A 9,288-nucleotide genomic window follows, 5' to 3' on the forward strand; every position below is an offset into this window, starting at 1 on the left:
GATGTGGATATTCTTAGTTTAAATGTGTGTCCCCCTCCCTCCCCAGCCAAATCTCATATTGAAATGTAATTCCCAATGTCGGAGGTGGGGCCTGGTGGGAGGTGATTGGATTGTGGAGCCAGATTTCTCAGAAATGTACACGGAATGAGTTGCCCACCCTTGTTCTAATTGAAGGGAGAAAGTGATTCCTAAAATTCATGAAATGAATGAATTGGGAATGTTCCAGGGAGAAATGGGCACCTTCCAGGCAAAGAAAAGAGCATTGGCATTTGTTGAATACCATGCCAGGCATTTAAGACATATCATTTAATTTGATTCTTTTGGTACATTCCTTGTTCATCATCACCCCTCTACACTGGGTCCATTGCACAGACGAGGAGGCTCAGGCCCAGGGAGAGGGTAAGGGCTTGCGTAAGTTCACATGGCTGGCTGACCTCCATGCTCTATCCAGTCTACACATTTAAACTATGAGAGTGTCCACATCCGAGCCCGTATATGTACCTTTAAGTTAGAGTCGGCCCCTTGCAATTGTAATTACCCAGTTTTCCCAGGCTGGCTGAAGAGAACCAGTAACTGTAGTTCCTGGTTAAACAAACAACTCTGTGGCCACTCACCTGCTTCTTAAGCAACAGACTTACTTAGGTGGGGCAGGGTACAGAGAATGGACTTCATCAGTTTGCCCCAGGAGGCCCTGAGTGCACAGGAATTACCTGCTAATTTTTGAGACTAGGGAAGCCACTGTGGGACAGTTCTTTAGCACAGCTTCATGTGCCAGTGCCAGGAGGCAACAGAGGCTCAGATGTGGATGCTGACATCGTTTGGATGTGTGTTCCCACCCCAATCTCACATTGAAATGTAATCCCCAGTGTTGGAGGTGAGGCCTGATGGGAAGTGATTGGATCACGGGGCCAGATTTCTCATGAATGATTTAGCACCATTGCTCTTGGTGTTGTCCTTGAGACAGCGAGTTCTTGTGAGAGCTGGTTGTTTAAGGGTATGTAGCAGCTCTACCTTCACTCTCTCGATCCTGCTTTGGCTATGTGAAGTGCTGCTCTCACTCTGCCTTCTGCCATGATTGTAAGCATCCCCAGAAGAGGCCTCCCCAGAAGCCAAGTGATGTTGGTGCCATGCTTGCAAAACCTGCAGAATCCTAAGCCAATTAAACCTCTTTCTTATAAATTACCCAGTCTCAGGTATTTCTTTATAGTGATGCAAGAATTGCCTAATACAGATACCAAAGACCAAATGTACCCAGACAGCAAACAGAACTACTGGAAGGCACAGGAACCAGTAGAGGTAGCCAAGCAAAGTTCCCAGGTGGCCCACAGCTGGGGGCTGGAGAGTGGTGTCCCAGATACGCCTGAGCATTGGGATGGGGCATGCAGCTCAACACCACCCTGGCCCTACTCCCTGGAGATTCTGATTCAGGGAATCTGAGGCAGGATGGAAATTCTGATTCAGGGAATTTGAGGCAGGTGCACTTTAAACAAGCCGACTTAGGCACTGCCAGTTTGGGAGCTACTGATTTACAAGGAACCCAGAACCCAGAAAATGAGGCCTGCCTCCTGTTCCTTTCTCAGCTACAGACTAACTTTGAAGAACAATTTTAAATCTTAGGTGCCTTCTGTGATGGTATGAACAAGTAAGTTGCCTTGTGGGTGGTCAAAACATGGCACGGCTTCCCTGAATGCATGATGAAGCAATATCTGAAAGCACTTTTCTGAAATCTCGTGAGGATAAGTTCAAGGCAAACATGGAGTAATATGAGCTCTTTGGAGAAGAGGAATTCCATGTCTATTACAATAGGACTTAATTGAAGTAGCCAAATGAAGTACCATTTTAAAATTCTTGATCATCTTGAAGATACAGTTCTTGAGTCATGAAGCTCATAACAATCTCTTAATTATTCAGGTGAAAATCAGTTGGAACTACGTGCATCATTTTTCTGTACTTGGAGGGGAAAGCAGCTATCAAGGGCCCTTCTCTTCTTTCTTCTCCTGACCACAAGCACTTTATGTAAACCTACTGGTCTGTGTTCATGGGTAGACGGACCACTCCACAACCAGTTCACTTGAGTTCCTATTTCATTGGATAGCTAATACAGGAAACCTTAACAGTCTCTGGTGTGCAGATGGGCTTTGTTTCAAAAGCTCATTTGGAACTTGGAAACCAACAATGTATCTAAACTGCGGTGAGTTAACCTCCCTTCCCTCCCGTCCATAAAAATATCATTTAACAGTTACCCGAAGTCCTGAACAAAGGAGGTGAGAGAACTTGGTGATTACATTTAGCACTGTGTTTGTGGGGTAACACACAGAGCAAAGAAAAAACAGTTTCCCGACACGGTGACATCTGGGATTGGGGACACCTGTCTTCCCCTAGGAAAAAGGACAGTCTCCCTCTTCAGCTGGCCAAGGGGAGAACAGTCAGCTGCACGTCGAAGTTGGCGGTGGCTCCTGTGACCTGGCTGGGCTGGGTTGTGTTTGGGTTTTAAGGTGTAAGAAGAAGATTGTTGGGTCTTCAGTTGTGGGATGGAGATACTCAGAATCAACCCGTGTCCATCAACAGATGAATGGATAAAGAAGCTGGCATATGAATACAGTGGGATACTATGCAACCTTTAAAAAGAAGGAAATTCTATCGCGTGTGACACAAGGATGGACTTAGAGAACATTATGCTAAATGAAATGAGTCAGACACAGAAAGATAAATACTGCATGTTCTCACTTTGTGTGGGATCTAAAACTCATAGAAGCAGAGAGTAGAATGGCAATTACTAGAGGTGGGGGGTGGAGGGGAAGATGAGGAGATGATGGTTAAAAGGTACAAAGTCTCCGTCAAACAGGAGGAATATGGGTTTTTTTCTGAATTCTGTTGAACAGCATGGTGAATATAGTTAATAACAGAGCATTGCACATGTCAAATTGCCAAGAGAACAAATTTCAAATGTTCTCACTGCAAAAAGTGATAAGTATTTGAGGTGATAGAGATGCGAATTAGCTTAATTATCCCACACTGTATTCATAAATCATGTTATAGTCTAATATATATATATATAATTACAGTCAATTTACAATAAAACAAAAAATCCCAAATATTTGGGGAGTTCAGCAATTCACCTGCCAAACCACATCTTCCAAACTTCCTCACACCCGGAGTGGACAAAAAGACTTTAGCACGTTGCAAAACCCATGTTTATAGAAAATATGGGTACAAAAGGCCAAGACTTGCCATCACTTGAAAGGTTTGTGCTTATCTGGCAGCAATTTTTACAAAACAAAACACCCACTCAAGCTTCTAAAGATGCTAGTTCCCAGACATTGCAGAAGAAGGAGCCAGTGAGTTGCCGCAGCAAAGCTGTGTCTGCCTCTGAGGCAGCCTGGCCACTCACTGCAGACGAAAGGGTCAGAGCTCCACGCCAGTGCTCTGATGGACTCAGGGCCAAGGCCTTGTGTTCACTGGGTGTGCTGGTTTCTCTCCATTTGCCCCTCTCCCTCCCCCAAATCCATTCTCTTCCCTTTTCTGCTTTGCTCCGGGCCTGGACAGGCTGAGCCCTAAGAATCGCCCCAGCTGGGCTGCCTTGCCCTCCAGCTTCCTGATGTGTTCGGCCAATGGAAAGCACGCAGAAGAAGAGATAAGTTGGGATGTTTCTTCTCTGTCCATCCTGCATTGGCACCACAGTGGAGACACTGGCTGTGCTTCTTGGTGACAGCAGCTGTTCCGTCACTGTCCTGTCTTCAAGCCCGGGTACATTATGACGTCCTGTTGCTAGTCTCTGGGTGCCTCAACACCTCCTGTTGATTTCTTAGCTCCGCCCATTCCTTCTTTAAATGGAACCACCATTTATCCGTTCTTCAGTGGAACCGCCTGAAAGGAATTCTCTTTCCATGATCTCGACTGACAACATGGAAATACATTATGTTCAAACGACTTTGGTTCAGTAGAATTGAATTCATAGCCATAGCACTTTGCTCCTGCCACGTGCTGTCCCCACCAAGATCACTTTGCTCATCTTTCCGGGCCAAGAGGCAGGAAACAGAGATGATCCTCTGAGACTGTTCTACCCCACCCCACCTCCAGTTCTTTCTTCTTCAGCTGCCTTTCCCTCCCAACTCCACCCGCTCCTCTTGCCCCACACCCCACCCTAGCACCTGTTTCGTTTCTCATTCCTGCAGGGCTTTCCTCTCTCATTGAGCTCTCACCTTAGAAGCCAGATTTGTCAGTAAAAGCCCCAAAGGGTTTTGCCACCACACCTTTATTCTTTCTTGGTTCTGTTGTATGAGGTGGGGTCCAGTGTGGGCAGAATTCCATCACCCAGAAGGGTTTGATTTTTGTCTCCCACACCTCTCCAGCTCCATGCTTTTTAGCTAGAGCATTGAACTTGAGCCAGTGTGTAATTTTTATATGCTTCAGTTTCCATTTATACAATGGAGATCACACTTTCCCTCATTTTCATCTTCTTCCCCATTGAGCTCTTTGCTCTTCTCTCTCCCATGCCCTCCCGATTCTCTCCTCTTCCCATGACTTCAGCTGACGGACATTCAGGCCTTCATCACCTTGAAAGGGATGAATTCGATGACTTGTCCCCAGCCCCGGTCACTGTCCACAGTGGCCTGGCCTGTGCCACTGGGCCACGTTATTTCAGAAGTGCCTCACCCACCACAGCAGTCAAGGTCCCACTGTGTTTGAGCTCAGGGACAGCCCTCAGATGGGGCTCTGGCTTCCCGGCCTTGTCTCCCATTTCTTCTCCTCACATGCTCCCTCTGCTCAAGACAATTCACGCTAGCCTGTTTCCAGAAAAAAACTCACCACTTCTGGCCTGATACGGTTTGGCTGTGTCCCCGGACAAATCTCATCTTGAATTATAGCTCCCATAATTCCCACATGTCATGAAAGGGACCCAGTGGGAGGTAACTGAATCATGGGGGAGGGTCTTTCCTGTGCTGTTCTTGTGATAGTGAAAGTCTCACGAGATCTGATGATTTTATAAAGAGGAGTTCCCTGTATACGTTTTCTCTTGCCTGCTGCCATGTGAGATGTGACTTTGCGTCTCCTTGCTTTCTGCCTTGATTGTGAGACCTTCTCAACCAGGTGAAACTGTGAGTCAGTAAAACCTCTTTCCTTTATAAATTACCCAGTCATGTCTTTATTAGCAGCATGAGAACAAACTAATACGTGGCCTTTGCTGACACTATTTCCTCCTCATGAAATATTCTTTCAGCTCAGCAAATTGAGAGCCTGTCTAATTTCAGCTCAAATTAAATGCCACCTCCTTCATGACATTTTCCTTCATTGTAGCAGCCACAAGTAAGCCCCTCTGCTGCTGTGCTCCCCATCTACAGCGCTCACGTGTGCCAGCTGCCAATGCTGTTTGCAGATCCACTGTCTCCTCTCCGCTGCTAGATAACAACGTGAGCCTAAGGAGTGCAGGGGAAAATGCTGCTTGGAATTAGAAGATGGGGCCCGACATCAACCTGGTTGTTAACACTGGAAGGTGACTTAGCTTTTCTGGCCTTCAGTTTCCTCATCTATTAAATGAAGTGTTTGGCCCAGGTGCCCTTGAAGGTCTCCACCTGTACTAAGTCTCTGTGAACTCATTAGCAGAACTTGAGAGTCCACCCAACAATACGTATCTTCTCTCTGTGCCTCTGCCTCTTCCTGGAAGGGGATGAGAATTAGCTGAGCATTTTCTCAGCGGCCAATGGGCTACCCAGGAATGCAGAGGGCACTGACATGGTAGTTAAGAGAATGGGCCTTGGGTCATTCAGGTTGGAGTTTGAATCCAGCTCTATGCTTTTTAGCTAGAGCATTGAACTTGAACAAATGTGCAACCTTTGTATACTTCAGTTTTTATTTACAAAACGGAGGTCATAACAACTTCTACCCCAGAGGGCTGCTGACAGGTCAGGAAGATCACTCAATGAAGGTCTCATAATACACAGTAAATAGGTGTATGAGTGGTGAAGACCCACCTTCTATCAAGACAGTTGCGGGAGTTCACTTAACCAGGTCTGGGTCTCAGCCATGGATGCATATTAAAATCATCTGGGAAGTTTTTTAAAAAAAATACCGTCACCTGGGCCCTAGTCCAAATTGAATCAGAATCTCTAGGGGTAGCACTCTGGCACTGGTATTGTTCAAGCAGCTCTCCAAGTTTTTGTAATTTACAGCCAAGGTTGTTAAACCGTCATTCTAATGATAATTTAATTGACCCCAAGTGAGGAAAATCCACAGGTTGAATAACAAATTCCTAAGACATGCTTTAGAGAAGCTTGAGATACCTGGGCAAAGAAAGGCCTGCTTTCCCAATGCAGGGGTCATGAAATTCTCTAAATTCATCTCTGTCTCCTGGACTCTCCCTGGTCGGCCTAGATAAAAAGCAACCTGCCCGAGCTAGGAATGGCACTTAGGAAATGTCTTGTGACTCTGAGTCCCAACATTTGAAGTCATTCCGGAGGCCTGCAAATCTCCCAACCCTTTAACTGATTATGTAGATTTAAAATTCAAAATCTCGAGTCAACTACTTTTTCCAGTTCTCTGTTCCAAATGTAACTTAATAGGCTGTCACCATGGAAACAGGTATTTCTCCTTGAGGAGCTATCCTCCCCTTGAAAAATCCGTCTCCTCTATCATTCGATTATAATCAAGGAGGGGTCATGAAAAGCGAGATTTATATCCATGGAATATGTGTAAAGGATCTGGATTTAGACTTTTCTGAGGGATGGTGCAGCACTTTCTCTGAATCTGTTAAGGTTCCATTTTTGATAATAAGATACTCCTGCCCTTCTGGGAAGGAGGCAAAAAAATCCTGTTTCAAGAATATCACTCAGTGCTAGCTAGATGCGTTTCCAAATGCGAGAAAGTAAAATTATCATTTTAATCTGCCTCATTCTCACTTTTCGGGATCCAAAGGGTAGAATAAAAAACCAGTTTCGGATGGGTAGGTACCTGTTTCAGACTGGTACAGGGGGAGCCAGCAGCTCTGGGTGAAGGGTCTGCACCCCAGGTTTCCCACCTACCGAAGGGTAGTGATCCACACAGCCCTGCTGAGGGTCTGCAGGGCTCTTGTGGGCCCTTCTTTTTTTTTTTTTTTTTTTTTTTTGAGACGGAGTTTCGCTCTTGTTACCCAGGCTGGAGTGCAGTGGCATGATCTCTGCTCACTGCAACTTCCCGCTCCCGGTTTCAAGCAATTCTCCTGCCTCAGCCTCCTGAGTAGCTGGGATTACAGGCACGCGCCACCATGCCTGGCTAATTTTTGTATTTTAGTAGAGACGGGGTTTCACCGTGTTGACCAGGATGGTCTCGATCTCTTGACCTCATGGTCCACCCCCCTCGGCCTCCCAAAGTGCTGGGATTACAGGCTTGAGCCACCGCGCCCGGCCTTATGGGCCCTTCTTAATCCTAACAGTTTCTGAAACATGCCCAGTCATTTGGAACTTTGGCCTTGATGGATAATGGAGAAAATGGGAAGGCAGTGAGGGGGGAACCAGGTGGGATGCAGAATGTGAGAAAAGGAAAGAGCAGGAGGCAGAGGCCTCTGGTGAAGAACCACGCAGGTCTGCAGGGAGGAGCCTCGTTGTTCATGGACCGAACGGAGGCTTGGGCTGCTATTTCTCGTGGCCCAATAATGAGATGCAGATGAACTGGGGAGGAAGAGAGTTTTTATTTCTGTAACCGGCTATAGGGAGTAAGGCCTGGAAATTGTTGCCAGACCAACTCAAAATTACAAAGTTTTCCAGAGCTTACCTTCAAGCTATTTATCTATGTGTGAGTGTGCCTTCATCTAAAAACGTAAGTGATTAACTTCTTTCTATCTATAACAAAGTCCTGAAGACCTTCCTCTGGAGCCTTAGTAAATTTACTTAATCTAAATGGATACAGGTGCTGGGGTGATTACCCTTATCCTGTCTCCTGCTAAATCATGGAGATTTGGAGAGTTCCTTCAGACCCTCAGTAAACTGGTTTGTGGAGACCAGGGGAATTTCTTCAGACCCACAATGAAATTTGTTTAATCATAAATGGGTCCTGTTAAGAATTCCTTCGTTATTTTGTCATGCTTTAAGGTTCAGGAAATGCCTAGGCAAAACTCTTGGTGAGCTTGTTACATTCCAGCCTTTGCATAAGGACACCGGCTTTTTTCTGTTTTAGCTTTTAATATTTAACTTAACCACTCAGTCAGTACTGAAACAATTGTTACGGAGGCCTGTATTAGAAAGACCTGGCCTGCCACATTATCACATGTCACCATGGTGAGGCCGAACTGCGCTCTCCAGAATTCCCTTTTCTGCATAATTCCAGTTAGGGCGGGCTGCAAGAGACGTCTTGCTCAAGACCAGAGTGCGTCATATTGTCTGTGCGTTCTGTGCACTCGGCACCGTGGCAGCCGTGCACGTGTTGTCGTGTGTCTGCCGGCTCACGTTGCTGGTGTGAGACGGCAGCAGGCCTGCAGCTACTACACTTCTTCAGGATCCTCTCTCATCTTTTGCAAATCCTGGGCCAGATGGGTGTTTAGCTCCATAAAAAAGAGGCCTGGCTCTGAGTCCTGCTGGGCACCCCATCCTGGAGGTTGGAGGCAGAGAGGGAATGGCATGGATTCAGTCCATCCCGCAGGTTTTGGCTTGTCCTTACTGTCTCCTCTGTCTTAATCAGCTTAGGCTGCTGTGACGGAATGGGGAGTGGGTGGCTTAAACCACAAACATTTATTTCTCACTGTTCTGGAGTCTGGAAGTCAGACCAGGATGCCAGCATGGTCACGTTCTCAGTGAGGGCCCTCTTCCTGGTTTACAGATGCCTGCTTTTTGCTTTTCCTTCCAGGATCATCTCTCTGTGTCTCTTTTTACAAGGACATTAATCCCATTCATGAGAGCTTCATGCTTATGACCTAATCATCTCCCAAATACCTCACTTTCAAAAACCACCAAATGGAGGATTAGGCTTCAACATATGAATTTCAGAGAGTGTACAAAATGCAGTCCGCAGACTCCCCTTTGCATTTATCTTTCCTTCTAGGCTATCTAACTTGCAAATTTCAACTCCCAGCATCGGACACAGAGAAACAGCCTGGTAGAAATTAACTAGTGCCTACAATTGTATAAGGTGAAATCCTTCTGCTAAATTCATACAGGTGTGTGCATGTAAGGCTATCCTAATGGTTCTGTGTTTCTGATCAAATTCTGACTGCGTCAGCAGAAACACATGGAGGGGAGAATGCCGTGAAGGACCAGCACACTTGCTCTGTGTGTGCAGTCACGGGTCCTTCGCCATGTCCAAGGGTGGACCTGACTGAGA

The sequence above is a fragment of the Saimiri boliviensis genome, chromosome 4, assembly GCF_048565385.1.
Source record: "Saimiri boliviensis isolate mSaiBol1 chromosome 4, mSaiBol1.pri, whole genome shotgun sequence".
In the NCBI taxonomy this organism is placed as follows: Eukaryota; Metazoa; Chordata; class Mammalia; order Primates; family Cebidae; genus Saimiri; species Saimiri boliviensis.